This window comes from Argiope bruennichi, chromosome X2 (assembly GCF_947563725.1).
Source record: "Argiope bruennichi chromosome X2, qqArgBrue1.1, whole genome shotgun sequence".
Classification (NCBI taxonomy): domain Eukaryota; kingdom Metazoa; phylum Arthropoda; class Arachnida; order Araneae; family Araneidae; genus Argiope; species Argiope bruennichi.
The window spans coordinates 74986222-75002699 of record NC_079163.1 but is presented as its reverse complement, the minus strand read 5'-3'; positions in this window follow the sequence as shown (position 1 = coordinate 75002699).

Sequence of the window (16478 nt, the reverse complement as noted above, 5' to 3'; positions counted from 1 at the left end):
AAAAAATCATATATTTTTAGCGATTTTATTTTAATCGATATGTAAATAGTTTTTAAATATGTCATTTCAGTATATCGTAACACATATCACGATAAACTGAAATGACATACTTTTAATTGAGGATGTCTTCCGGTAAGTTCGTTTCAGTATCTCAGATATAAAAGAAATTAAATTAACTTTTTAAAATTTAGTTAAAATTTTTTTAACAAAATTATAAAAAATATGAAATTATTGAACACTTTCTAAATATTTGAATACAAAGTTTGCCAGGGCTTTGATTTTCGAGTCAGTCAGCCCATTGAAAAAAAAATATATATATAATAATAATAATTGGTGAACGATCTTGAAAAAATGAAGAAAAGTCCTAAGAATAATGTTCTGAAATTTAAACAATATGCGATTTTAATTTGAATATGTTTAAGTATACGCCCATAATAAATCATGAAAACCAAAGATTAGATAACCATGAAACTGCCGAGAGAATTTCGTGGTATCGGGACCTTCCAAAGTGACGGGGCCCCTAATCTGTAGCGTACTTTGACTTCTTGATACTCCAGGCCTGGATTAAGTAATCTTGCGATTAAATTCTTGATACTTGTAAATACGGAGTGCGTTTAGAAATGTCACCATTGGGAGTTTTATATTCCGTAGGCCGCCTGGCATAAAACAAAACTTCTCAAATTTCCAACTACGTTGAAATGCATAAAAAATGGAGCATTAATTTTAAGCCAAACTAAATTTTAATGCAAACGTAACATAAAATAAAGAGTACAGTAAACCGAAATGGATACAATGCTGGCGAAAAATAAGTTACCCAATTCATAAACGATTAGCATGCGTTTTACTAGTCTGAATGGAACAAAATTTATGTTGCAGATCTTTCAAATAATACTTTTACGTAATTATTTAATAATTTTTGCTCAAAAGTGCATTGAAAACTATAGAACAATAAATTAATGGAATTATGCTCTATATTCAGTGTAAATGTTCAATATGTCATTGCAAAGTGCGTTAACGAATTGAAGGTCAACGTCTAACTTTTCTGAATTGGTTATTAGCAACAAAGATAGATTTCGTTGCCATGTTCTGGGTTTCAGAGAAGATTTAGTAAACTCTACGAAATAAAAAACAATGGTTTTGGAATTAGAACATCTTAGTCTTTCGGAAGGAAAAAAGTATATTGAGCATGCATATTAATCATTTATGTGCTGTCACATCAGTCAGGGCTGTGCTCAAATCTATTGAACAATTATTTGTGAGCTACAGTGCTCTTCTTAGACAAAATATTGTACTGAATTTTTACACAACTGACTAACACATCATTTCAATGACTTATGGTTTAAATTTTATATTATTAGGATTGAAGAAGTAGAGTAATACTCAGTAAAACTGAAATGAATAACTTATTTTCAGGAACATTTTCAAAATATTTCTGCTCATTAATTATAAAGAATCTGAATCAAGAGCTTAAGCATGATGTTTTGACAAATCCAAGGTTAATGCATTCGCTCACTTATGATTGCAATCCACAACTACCCCTTTTTATTCTGAATTTCCAAAGAATATTCCAAAGGTGCAGAATATCCGGAGTAAAGAAGATATTTTTAAATAATTAATTCAATTAATAATTAGAATAATTTAATTTCTGCCCACAGTATCTACTCTGCTATCTGAAGACTCGTGTCGTTGTGAATATAGTCAGAAAAAGTGTCATATTACGGAATTACAAATTATTTGATTGAAGCGGTGCTTGAAAGTATTGTCAGGATATAAAGGTTTAAGAAGCATTTCTATGAGTTTCCAATTCGTCTACTTAAACTTGTGTTTACGTAAAAATGCAAAAGTCCTGTTCGTTTCTATTCTGAGACGACCACTTTTCAACGATTCTATCTCATTAAGGGGAAAAACGCGGAAGGATGAGCGCATTTCCGGAATTCTTCATCACTCTTTGACCTTGATTTTTATAATTTTAATGCCGTATAATTTTAATTCAGTCTGCGAGTAATCCGAGTTTATTTTATTGTTAAATCTAAACATCCCTTCCTTTCATCTTTCCTCTCACCCCTATTTTGACGAATTAAACCTATCCTAACGCATGCGCACAAGCACGGAGGGTTTTAGAATCCGTTGTCAAACAATATATCTGAAATGAATGCATGCATTTTACTATTTCAGGTGGCACTTATATATAGGAGGCTTTCTCCCAGTGACTGAGAAGTTTTACAGTATCAGTCTTTTGCAATGAAGTCATTTGCTTTCTACAAGGACGCTACGAAATGCATACTTGTAGCATCAAGAAAGTATAATTAATACTTAATATAGATTTGCGATAATTATATATTTGTTATGAAAAGATAAATCAGATAAGTTGATTTAAAAAGAAAATAGTTCATTCATTTAATATAGGACAACGTTACTCTTTATATAGGTTTTATATAGATTCAGATTAAGGAATAAATTTCTTTATTGAAAGAGCAGATTTTTAATTCTTTGTTTTAGGATGCTTACAACGATTCTTTTCCAGAAAATACGCATTACGTAAAAAAGTTTTTTTTTTATTTCTTTTATTTTTTATTTTGCAATTTAGAATCTTTCTAAACTTGGAGCCAGAATGGGTGAGAAAAGAATGAAAGTACATTGTTAAAACTATTCGCTATATATTTCTTAAATAAATGCTAGATTTCTTAAAGTTAATGGCCCATATTTTTTTTTTTTTTTTTTTTTTTTGCATCTGTAGAATGATAGTATATTGAAAAAAGATTTGTATTGGTTATAAGAAATCTTGTATTCTTTTACTGTCAGGCTCTTTGCCTGAAACTGTTGGCAATTTTTATACGAATTTAAAAAAAAATTGCGTGGTTTTGTAGAAAGAAATGGTTAATTAAAAGAAAGAGAGGAAGAAATTGCTTAATAAGTCATCGAGTTCTGTAGTCTAAAAGACTACTAGAGAAGCCATAAAAGCCATAGAAAGAGCATTCATTCTTCCCCTTCCATTTTATTTAAAGAGATTATTATAATAAAGGCTTAACTTGCAGGTTGATACCTTGTATCTTTAAGTAATTATTCTTTGAAATATCAGAAAACTTGATAAAGTCCCTTAGAACAACGACAAGCTATGATAGCGTTTCGATTTTGGGGCCGAGGGTCAGAATCAGAATCGGATTAAACCCTCTAGGGGCCCTTAGGAAAAGCAAATCGTGATTAACCTTTTCCCCTTCCCAACTTCTGAAACCAAACACTTTTTTAATTTAGTTTAATTTGTATACACAGTTTTAAGTATCAAAATTTGAATTAGTAAATAGTAAAAAAAATTTTTTTTAATAAAAATGCAATAACAAATCATGTTATTTAAGGTTATTTTTCCAAGAAAGTTTCCATTAGTATATGACCTATAAAAAATTTAAATCAAAACATAATTTCATAAAAGTAAAAAAAACTTTTTAAATATAATCTAAATTCTATTTAATCATCTAATCGAACATCTAATTTAACATCTAATCTTAAATTCTAAAGCACCGTAAAATAGAACTTACATACGGGCAGGTTAATTAAGAATGCTGTTTGAATAACATTCTAAAATTTAAACAGTACTTGATTTTATTTGAATAAGTTCTAGTGCACGACTCTTGCAAATTAAATTTTTCTGTTATCGCAAAAAAAGGAAAAACAAAATTTTTGGAGACCTCTCCTTCTCCAGAGCTGTCGGTCTCATTGGTGCCAGTTTATTAATTCAGCCCTACTCATTGTTGCAAAACTTCCTCCAACACAATACTCCAATAGCTTTTCATTCTATTCTTACTATTTTTGTTGTTATAGTCACAATTGTTATCACGTACGTATGTTTTCTTAAAATATGCCGCAATTTACTGATAGTTTCGTTATATATCTTTAAATGCATGAAGCATCCATTCGCCGGAGATATTCCCTTTTTCTCACCCAAAATAGATATCAGATTTTAAAAATTCTTCACATGAGAATTTCGTCTAGATTGAACTTTCATATCAAAATAAAAAAGTCGCTAACTTCCTTATTAGGAAAATAATATTAATAAAGATGTTTTATAAGTTTAATATCACCACTTAATAAGACTTATAAAAGAAAATTGTTTCAATTGATTCTTTTATTTCATGTCTTATTGTTTTATTTTACATTTAAAAACTCACATGTGCGACACTCAAAAACAAAAAGATGTTTGGTAAAAAATGAGATAATTAGAGGAAACAATTCAAAATTTTTCTTTAAAAAAATTATACTATAGCACTGATTTCTGAAGTGATGCCATTGTATAAATGCATTCCCACCATTCATCCTATGACACGAGGCAACCAAAATCATTTGATCGTCAACAGTCAGATTTTATAATCATAGAGATTTCAAAATTTGCCAATGAATTTTCTTTTTTAGCTTCATGAATTACTGATTACCTTTCTAGAACTTTTTTCTATTTGATTTCGTAAACTCAATACGAAAACTAGGACAGAAGGAAATGAAATAAAATTTCTTTGTTTGGTGAGAATCTCTACCTTTGCTATGCAATTAACTCCAGTAGGTTTAAAATATTTTTGCTCATCGCGAACAGTTTGCGAAGATGCTCAATGTGATGACGGAGTTCGAATTCGGCAGGGAAAGGTGAGCTCTTTTTTAGGATAGATTTACGCTAATGCGTAAATTATGATTTTATGATTATTAATGACTTTTTATTCAGAATAGAAATTTTTAAGAAAGGAGATTTATGTTTAACTAAGTTATAGCAATTACTTGTAAAGGAAAATTTTAATATGGATTCATTGATACATTATTTAAAGATATATCGCAGACTGACTTTAACTCATTCAAGAGTTTATTGTTAAATATATAAAGAGAATTTAGATATCTATTTTTAATTACATGATTAATTATATGCAAATATAAATTCATCTCTCTTCCCACTCTTTGGTTTTGTCTTTTCGAATGTGGCATATCTATTTTTACTTTAATTAATCAAGTTGACTCATCAAATTATCTATTACTTAATTATTTCAAATGCATAAAATTTGTATTTTGCTTAAAGAAATTTCTTATAAAATTCTTGAGATGCATATGCGTTCATATCCATTCTTGTCAATTTATTTAATTACATGCATGCAAAATTAGCGTATCAAGAATGTAACTGAATGTTGCTTGATTGTATTAAAATGTAAGAACATTTGTACTAAATGCAATAAAACTGCTTGCCAAAAATATAAATCAAAATCAGTATATGTAAAAAATAAAGTTCAATAAAACTTTTCCATAATTAATAACTTCTGTAGATTAGATTTTTTTTTCTCATAAAACCACATTTTTTAATGCTTAACTCGGACTGATTCATTTTAGTAAAATTCTGATATTCTTAAGGATGGTTATATTTGTATAAATGATTGTATTGTAAGGAATTTAACGATGACAATGTTTCTGCTTCTGAATGCGAGTATTTTGAGTATAATGTTTTTTTTTTCTTTTGGGATTTAATGGCACAAGGGCCAGATATGACTGTGTTGCGGCAAATATAGGGTGCTAATAAAATTGATATATTTAATTCTAAAATATGATTTAAAATGATAAAATCTTATGACAAAATGAAAAAGATTATACAAAAAATAAGTACATTATCAGTAATGTCTTTAAAATTTCATACAAAGTAACAGAAAGGAAACCGTTTCAACGATCCTAAAAAATCTATAAAAATTAAAGGATGAAAATGTAAAAATAGAGCACAATAAATCTAAAAACAAAAAAATTCTACATCAAGAGACAGAACACAAAACTCCTTCAAGTTTTTTTTTTTTTTTAAATATTTGCCATGTACAGGGTTGTTTAAAGGTTATTATAAAATATTTTAAATTCTATTAATGGAAATGGGCTTTTTTTAAGTCTTCGCTTAACAGTATCTTTATAGAATTTGACGGTAGTAATCGATGGTTTTTCAAAAACATGCGGTATTCATCGATTGCTCATTGGGATTGTATTATATGCCATTATTTGAATTCAACCTCACTATCAAGACTTTGATTAAGCTTATCTGTGTCCATGGATATTGGGTCAGAGTTGACTGTAACATCATCATTTTCATCTTTTTATATAGTAAAATTATTGATCTGATTATAAGTAAAATTAACAGCTCACACAGAATGCGAGATTTGCCGAAATGATGTCTTCCAGAATTTAGAATTTGATATTTTGTCTGAATTTTACTTGATATCTTTTTTTTATGTTTTTTTCTTGTACGTAACTTTTTTATGTTTATGATGGTTCTGCAACATCTCACTAGATAAAATACTAAGCTCAAATATTTCATTTTCATGATCACTTGATGGATCCATGATTTCAGCAGAAACGTAAGATGTCTGACTGACAGTTGGCTGAGATGCAGTTTTACTATTGAGAGTTGATAGTGGTGTTACTATAGTGGATTCGGAATTATTATCAGATGACATGTTGTCTCCATTTATTTGAAAGAATTCAGTTGTAGATGGGGTTTTTTTTTTTCCACTATGGAAGAATGGCTTGCAACAGATGTAAGAGTTTGAGATTTAATAAGATCTCGGAATAGGAAATATGTTTTTTAATCTTTGTGCTAATTTTTTCTTTTTCTAATTAACATGCTGGATGATTCCGAGAAAAACGAAGTTCCAGTGTCGGCGTACTGGCATAGGGGTAGCGCGTCTTCCCCGTCATCTGAGTGTTCCGGCTTCGAGTCTCTGTTCGAGCATGATTGTTGTTCATCTGTGTTCTATCTGTGAGGTGTGCGAATGTGCCCCCCCCCCCCTGTAAAAAGGGGTTGTGCAAGCGAATGTGACGCATGAGTAGCTAAGACGTACTCTTGGCCTTAGATGGCACTATTGAAAAACAAGAGACACTCTCTCGGTTTGAAATCGCAGACTTCGTCAGCGAGCTTGTCTGTGACAAGTGCCATAAAAAAAAACAACAAAGTTCGAGTGCCTTAACAGTTAAAGCATTTCTCACGAGATGTGCATTGATACACGATTGTGGCTTACTTATACACAGAAAGCACTGGTCAGCGTTTCGCAACAAGAAGTTTTTAAATGCTCGAAATGTTGAAACTTAAAACTTTGAAGCGGGCCGGGAATACATGGTCTTACAGAGAGGTACTATTCCCTCCTTTAATATACTCAAAAGTTTGGCAGAACTAAAAGTGAGAATCAGATGCTTGGTATTTAGGAGCTAGCCATCCCTCCATATGGAAATATGTGGTATGTGGCTGAACCGCCGTCTTTGAAACTCTTTATATATGTCTTCTGTCCCAGCATTAGATAATTCTTCACAGAAGATTATTCTTTTGGAAGAATTCAATGAAAAATATGGTGAAATAATGATTGGCATATTTTCAAAGAAATTTAATTTCATAATTTTCTGGGATGTCTTAAGAGATTGTACTTCAAAATAAATCGACAGATCGAAACTTTTTAATGCTCTTCACTTCAACATATTAAAGGTTATCTCCTTTCAACTAGAAACAGCGATACGGAATGAAATGTTTCGTTAGTAGAGGAAATACTTTTAATAAGAAAAAAGGTGGGAAATTTGCTTGTTTTGAAGGGGTAAAAGATAGGATTTCTTGCCCACTTAAACGAGCAGGTATGTGCTTGTCCATTCGACATTGTTTATGACTCAGGCTCGATAGTTCCACCCAGGAGCCCAACAAGGGCTGGCTGCTATTGACTCTGGATATGTCCAGCTTCGGCGCTTACCATAGTGCTTGCCGAAACCTATACATTCAGAGTAACTCAGGGGGTGAGTAACCTAGGGCAAGCCCAAGAAGTGGTCCCTTCGCTTGATCCCTAGCAGACTACCCACTCAGGTAGCTAGCTACCGACCAGACCGATACATCGGCAACAATAAGAGTACCACCGGTGTAATGGGTTAAGACGCATGACTAGCAAGTGGGATTTTTGGCTGTCCATGAAAAGCAAGAAGCAAACAGAGCGGCGATAGCTTTTCTTCGAGAGCTCCCTCTCTTGTCGTCTTAAGCAGGAACAAATAATATATAAAAAAAAATTTAAATCAATTCCTACTTAGGTCAACAAAGAAAATTTTTATTTTAGTTACTTTTTATTAAATAATTACAATTAATATAAATATGTATATACATATGACAATATCACAATATTAAGTGGCAAAAGAGAAAGCGAATTTCCTTGCAATTGTCCATTTTCTTTTCTATATATGGTTCTGGACTATTATTTTTGTTCGTTACTATTTACTTCCTTTCTACTTGTTTTCGTTTTTAATTTATGAAGCTGATAGTGGTCTATAATTTCTCATTATATTCATCTCTTGTAATGCTTCATGATTGCAAGGAGTCTTTCCAGTGAGTTTCGAACAGTCCAGTTCTTCAATTAATAGTCCATCTAATGATTTCACACGACTCAAGGCGACATATGCTTGACCTGCTGCGAAGAGTTTTCGTCCTAGATATATTACTGCATAATATACAGTGCTACCTTGCATCTTATGTACTGTTGATGACCATGATAGTATTAATGGTAACATTCTTCATTCAGCAGTACCGTAGTTTCGTTTGGAGGGGAATTGCACTGATATTGGCTTGATTCTGTGAACACCATTATTGCCAAAATTCACAGTAACTGGAATGTCTGTACATTTGCGTGCCGCGGAAATCAAGCCAATGAATTTCAGTGATGAATCCAATCGCACCATTAACCAAACTCTTCTTCACATCAATATTTGATCTTAACATCACTTTAGCTCCGACGAATATCTCTAATTCTGCAGGAAGACCACCAGTTTTATTCATGTCAGTTGGTATTATTTTACTCATATCTAATGCTTCGATGTTACGTGTGCGTGCAGCATCTACCAACTGGTCTTGCGCTTTGATTCTCGATATTGCAGTTACATTTCTTCTGAAGTGTTATAATACTGCATCTATGTTTTTTTATTTGGTCGTTGGTCGGGTAGATACGTAGTGCCTTTTCAATTGAGAACTCTCTATTCATATTATTATTGTTGCACACTTTATTCAATAGCACTCGCATATATCTCTGTTCCATCTCTCCGACTCTTAATGCATTTAATACTTCAACAAATGTATTATCGCCTTTCTGTCGCATATTGTCTCGAAGTTTTACTAACGTGAACAGTTGCCATAGATGTATTGCTGGAGCCATGTACTGTGGTTGGTTGAAGACTTGAGATCCTCTAATTGGTGGTAGTTGCATCAAATCACCAAATACTATCAAATTGATGCCACTGAATAACACGTTGACTGTCTTAAATTGCTGCAATCGATTGTCTATCATGCATAACATCTCATATGGCACCATTGATATTTCATCAATGAAGAGGAACTCGATATCTTGCCATTGTTCACGCATAACTTTCAAATAATTTCCAGTTAGCTTCTGCATTGGCGCTATTCTTCCATCTTTCTGAACTGGTAATCTCAATGTGATGTGAAATGTTTGTCCTCTTATCAGGCACGCTGCCACACCCGTTAAAGCACACACATCTTTACAACTGGCTTGCCTTTAACATATAATTTATTTATTTGATTCCTTAGAAGTTTGAATAGGAATATGTTGCCAGTTCCTGCGTTGACTGTGATGAAGAGCCTCAAGCGATCCTGACTACCATTCATTTGTTCTTGCACACAGCGTGTTATATTAACGAATATCACTCGTTGTCCTACATTCATTGCTTGCTTTGCTCTTTCAAATTGCTCTTCATTCATTCGTTCGTTCTTCTTCAGGGATCTCCACAATATCATCATGATCTAATGGCTGAGGCTCTCTGTTCAGAAGTTCAAATGCATGTGCTCTATTAAGCGCCATTTCCAATTGTCGATCTCGTTCTCTATATATTTCCATCATTTCCACTGCTCTCTTTACAGCTCTTCCCGTGCCTGAAAGGCTTCCCGTGCACTATTGAAGCCCTCTAACAATTCATCTTCTTAACGGTAAGGCACATATTGCAGGAGAAGGCTGTAATAGTAATTCTCTGGATCATTTGCAGCTATGATATATGGAACAGACACATATGCTGGTCTACTTCTGCATGCCATTTTCGTATTATTTTGAAGTGCAATAAATTTTCTTCGCGCTCTTGTTGGCTTTTATTCGTAAGCACCTTGATCAATATTGTCTTCACTGTTTTCACTTCTTCTTGGATAGTATGGTTCAAAGAGCATTGCAAATGTCATCAAGTTCATTGTGTTGAAATTGTATCCATTGTATCCATGCGCTTCACCCAATGGACGAATTGCATAGAGCTTAAATATGTTCGCAGCGAATCCTTCTGCTTGGCCAACTTCATTGAACTTGATCATTCTATATCGCGTTTCTGGCTTTCTTTTATTCAGGAATACACCTTTACGGGAGTTTTCTCTTAAGTTGAGATATCCCAATCGGAAGACGCATTCACACGCGAAAACTTGCCGTTCCTTCAATATGCGCATGCAAATTCGGAAGAGTTGTCGAGATAAGTTTGACTCTTCGCGTCTAATTTCTCTAATGGCTTGCGCTATGCTATTGGTGACACCTTCTGGTTCTGACTTTGATATATACTTTGCAATGTAGTGAGCAATTGTTTCATTTGAACCGCACGGTTAAATATACATGTTGGCTTGCTATAACTTTAATAATATTGGATTGTAATTATTGACATAAAGCTCTTCACTGGTGTGCTTTAGATTGAATAATCTTTCTCCATTTGTGATGAAATCTCTTGAATCCAGATCAACCATATGTATTTGTGCACATGCATTTCGTGGATATCCAAATCGACATCTTGAATTCGGACCTTTTTTTCCGCAAGTATGGGATTGGCGATGTATTTGCATTTTTCTTACTAGATCATGTAATTCAGCATCTTGTACTGTCAATTCACATGAACAGACATGATCGATACGTTGTAGTTCTTCAGGTATGTTTAATAACGGGTGATCTTTAATCCACACTACCATATGCAAGTGAGGACTTCCACGATTCTGGAATTTCTATTCGCCACTAATAATCCTCTACTTGACCACCGAACACTTCATCATTATTCAAAATAAATGTCACCAGCGCATTGACTCTAATCATGAAATGTCGGCTAGCTACTACTGGATACATTTCCACCAAACGTTGTTTCGCATAGATATCCAATTCGTTAGAATCTTCGTTCGGTCGTCCATTTACTATCAATAGTGCTTTGCGCATGTCTAACCAAATGAGATCATTACAACTGAATGTTAGGAAGTAACAAGATGGTCCCAGGCACCTTATTTATCCAATCTGTTCATTATGCGCTGTATTCCAGTAGGCCGCTTATCCTCTTATGTTCTTTAGGTAAAGATGTATATCGTCTACCATTCCATGTTCGCCTACAATGTTTCGTCCACACGCTGTTATAGTTGATTTAACACGTAGGTACTCGGACATGGAGAGAGCATAGAAGAGATAGTCATTTCGTTGAAATCGTGTGTCACTTCCCAGAATTCTGTATTGGAAGTAATCCAATGGAGTTATTGGGACATCATGTTGCTGTCTTAACGTAACTATCTCTTAACTATCCATTTTTGCCATATGGGAAGAGGAAATACCGTGCATATTCTTCTGCCTTTAATTCATGTGCCTCATTTACTATATTGTCCTTTGTTTTGAGTCTTATCTCATTGCCATTATCACATATTTCAATCTCATATTCAACATTTGGCTTTGCACAATCAATTGGAGCCATCACTGATGTTTGAATTTGTAGTACTACTTCCGCTTGTGATGTTCCAATCTTACAATCTCTTGAGTAGCTGCTTCTTGATCTATTACGAACGATGTTATCTTTCACATGAACATCTATATAGTTCACCGTGTATTGGACATTTTTAGATCCTGTTGCTTATTTGCATACTCGCAGAAGTTCATCAAATTTATCACGTTCTATTACGCATGCTTTTCCGTTTTATCCTCTTGCTTTACCACCTCTGCCATATAAAACTAAAATTAATTAATTAAATTTGATTAATGAATTAATATTTGAAAAGACTGTATTAACATCAAGTGTCATCCACTTCAAGTTTAAAAAATTGTATTTGAACTTGAGTGGATGAATAAAAAGTAGTTTATTAACGATTGAAAATTTGAACAAGATATATAAATATATATAGGTAGAGTGAGAACTAATAGTAGGAATTGAAAAAAGAAAGCAAAGAGCTGCCGATTAAGGGGATAGGAGGGCAGACTAGATCATTAGGGTGTCTAGGGCTCCTGAGGCACTTTACACCTGAAAAAGATGCGCCTCTAAGGGATTGAGGGTATAATGTTTTGTGTTATTCCATTACTTGAAATATTTGAAGAAAATAGCTTCAATAATTTCTTAAAAAGGTTTCTTTGAATATGATTAGTTCATAAACAAAATCTTTTTCAAATAATAATTAAAATTCAGTCTAGAAATTCTAAATAAATTTTAGGGAATACGGACCTTTTTATTTATACTAGTTTATTAAAGAAAAGGTTTATTTTTCTCAAAACTATCACAATTGCTTCTAAAGAAAAATTTTACTGCGATGAAATTGTTTAAAATATTTTTGAAATGCATGGATATTTCAAACAAGTTCATTGTTCGACAATTTATAATTGTTTCTTTTCTCCAAAAGTATTTATGCAAATCTAGACCTGAATCTTTTTTAAAGAGTTAAAATGGAGGATTGTTCCGATGCCATATTGAATTTCAGAAATCTAAAAGCAGAAAGATTTTTGGATTTAGGATTTAGTTTGTTGTCGAGGAGTTACAATTTAATGTGAGGCGTTTTTGCTACTCAACGCCGAAGGCCTTGAAAGCTTTGCTTTAATATATTGCTTTTATTTCAGTTTCGCTACATTATTTTTTTTCTGAAAATTGATTTTTTTTTTGGGGGGGGGAGGGGTCATAATGTTTGAATCTTAGCAATTTACAGCAGAAATGAAAATAAATATCCCGGGTAATTTTTAAAAACCATTTAATGAATGGTTTTACTATTATAAGCTGACATTTCTCTTGCATTTTTTTAGTAAAAAGTATTTTAATTCTATATTTAATTATATTTATCCATGCAAAATGGTTAGAGATTACACGATTTTGAAGATTTCCGAGCCATAAAAATGCCATGGAATTAGAACTGCTTGATAATTACGGGATTTTATCAGATAAAGGTTTTATTGTCAAATATTTCATTCATTACTCTAGACTTGATTTTACGAAAACACAAGTAACTTCCCCTTAACTTTTGTAAAATTATAACTAAATGCATTTACCCGACAAAAAAAAAAAAAAAAGAATTAATCATTTTATAATACAAATAACAAACCGCTAACTGTGATTAAAAAACACGTTAATTCCTTCATTTATTCTTAAGCAGTAAGATTTAATTATAAAAATCTTCTCTTTCACTCTTACTACTTTAAAATAATTTTTCGGTTTGAAGTATATGGCTATCGCTAATGATTTAGAAACTAGTTATTTCCCCACTACAGCCTGAGTAAAAACTTTAAGGCCAGTAAAATTTTTTGAGAAAATGGAAACATATAAACTGAGGAATTAAAATACCATTTGATAGATAATTATTGAGTTTAAATAAATGTAAAAAAAGTAGAAAAATTATTTTGCAAATATTTTATTATTAGAAAATATTACAGAACATACAGATGAATATTTGAGCCTGAGTAAAAACTTTAAGGCCAACATAGAAAATAACATATAAGAAAAAAATTGCAAATTCTTAGAAGGTTGTGTAGGAGCCATTTCTTCGAATTACTTCAAATATTCTTGTTTTCATTAATGAGGCGAGTTTTTGACAAAGGGTGGGGTCGGTTTTATACCATTCATCTTCGATAGTAAATTTCAGCTCTGTTGTTGATGTAAAATGTCTCTCATTTGCATAAACTCTTCTTGCTAAGTCACCCCAAAGGTTCTCGATTGGGTTGCGGTCATGTGATCTAGCTGGCCATTTCACAGTTTCAACATTGTTGACTTGGAACCAAATTTTTGTGCTGTTACTCGAATGGATCGATGCATTGTCTTGCTGATATTTCCAATTTTCTCCAGCAAGACATTCGGCATTTGGCAAAAGATAATTTGTTAGGACATTTTGGTATCCTTGTGAATTCATTCTACCTGAAACGAATGCAATTGAGCCCACACCATTGTAAGCAAAACAGCCCCAAGTCATGACAGACCCTCCACCTAATTGGCGCTTGGAGAATATTTCTTTTTCATTTCTTATATCATGCCAGTAGAAATTCCAGCCATCTGGTCCATCCAAATTCCATATTTTTTCGTCAGAAAAAATAATTTCTATCCATTGGTTGTCCCAGGTCATGACTTTCTGGCCAAAGTTCAAACGCTCTATTTTGTGTCTCTGCAGTAAGGCTTCGTCAATTTGTTGTATAAGTGAACCTTCCAGACCTTCTAATTGAGTTATAAATCGTTTTTTGACAAACTTTTAAACCTGTCGTCGGAATCAGTTTCCTGGTTGAGTATTTTCCAGTAGATGCAAGTTGGCAAACTCTTCTTTCATCACGCGGGGACAAAGCTTTAGGTCTTCTCCCAGTATTCTTTTTACCATAATTGTCTTTCAATTTTAAAAAATTGTTGACTACAGTCTTTGATCTTCCTATCTTTATCGCAATAGCACGACTACTCATTCCTGTTGAAGACAAAGCTTCGATCTGTCCTCTCTCACGATCAGTTAACTTCTTACCCATCGCCATCTTCACAAAGATCACCAATACTTCGAAGAAACGTATGACAAATATGAAAATTGCAGCGTTGTCACAAGCTAGTAGTTGCAATGGTAATTACACGATTATATTATATTTATTTTTAAAAAAATGACTGGTGGCCTTAAAGTTTTTACTCAGGCAGAAATACTAACTTTTTAAATAACCACATGTTTCTCATAATTATGTACTTACAAATTATGTTTATGGCATTTATTTCTTATCAATAAACTTTAATAATTAATATTATTTGAATACATTTTATTTCATTTTACATTTTCTCAAAAATTTTTACTGGCCTTAAAGTTTTTACTCAGGCTGTATTAGAGAGGAGTACTTGTATGCATGATATTAAATTCTGTGCAGTTAATTTCTCCCAGAATCAATAAAATCTAGTACCTGATCTCATTCAATGTGCTTCTTCAAAGTGGAAAAGCAACTCACAACAAGAAATTATCTCCTGATTTCGACCTAGGGATCATTCATATCGCAAAATAGCATTCCTTGTAGCAGACAAGAGATAAAACGAGTTTCCGAAAACAAGAATTATCAGAGAAGCTATCTCCAACTAACCATTGTAAAATATCACTCGCATTCCAGAAGCCATTTCATACCACTATGTTCAACAGAAAACAGGAGCGAGACATTTAATTACCGTGATAAGAAGGCTGTAGCGCCTGCTTTTCTCATATTCTGCAGAGACTTGTTTGATAGAAGGCCCATATCACTTCCAAGAGGTATCTATAGCTAGCCTTCTTAGAGTTTTAGTTTGATAGCATTTTTAGGCTGGCACACATTCTGTAAAAACTTCTGAAACGAGAGGTGTAAAAACCTCTGAAAAATCTGTAAGGAATACGCCATTGGATTTTTTAAGCAAATTTGCACAAAGTTGTTTCTTAGATAGTACGTACTCGCTAAGAAAAGGTTTTTCAATATTTGTAATAAAAGACATATCGAAATTTAAATCTGTTGCTCAATAAATTCGGTGTATATTGTAGAACAAAGTTAATCCCTTTAAAGTAAATCCTTAAATCACAAAGTTAATAAAATAAATCACTTTAAATTTAAAAAAATTCAGTGATACCAATTTATTTCCATCAATTTCTTTAATAGGGCGTGGCTTACAACCATAGAATAAAAAAGTTAAAGGACACGACTTCAATTAATAATGATGTGATTGAAATCAAAATTCAGACACTTCGGCGATTGATGCACAGAAAGTTTTTTCTCTAAATAAAATTAAATTTTGAACATATCCATACAAATTCAATAAAGACAGCTTAAAAACTTCCCCTTCAGAAAAAAAAAACTCTTGGAGAAAAACAAATAATATAACTAATACATCACATCTTTATCTAAAATAATAAAATTATCTCTATTGTAAGAAAATGATCTAAATATCTCTATATGTTCAATAACAAAAATTATATTTTGTTACATATTCTGAGATAAAAACTCAAGAAGAAGAAGCATGGTTACTCAAGAAAGGTTTGCAATAAAAGTGCTTTTATTATCTTTGATTAAAATTCGATTCATGCTGTCAGAAATTATAAGCATCTTATCAACTAAAGAAATTGGACTGATTACAGTTTTATTTTTGCCAAGAATTTTATAGAAGGAGAAGATGTATGGTTGCACGCTTTGCCCTGATGGAATTTTATTGCTTGATGGGTGTGGAGATGGGCTCCTTCTTTAAATAATGGCAATAAAATATTATTTTTGATAATATGATGAATTGAATTT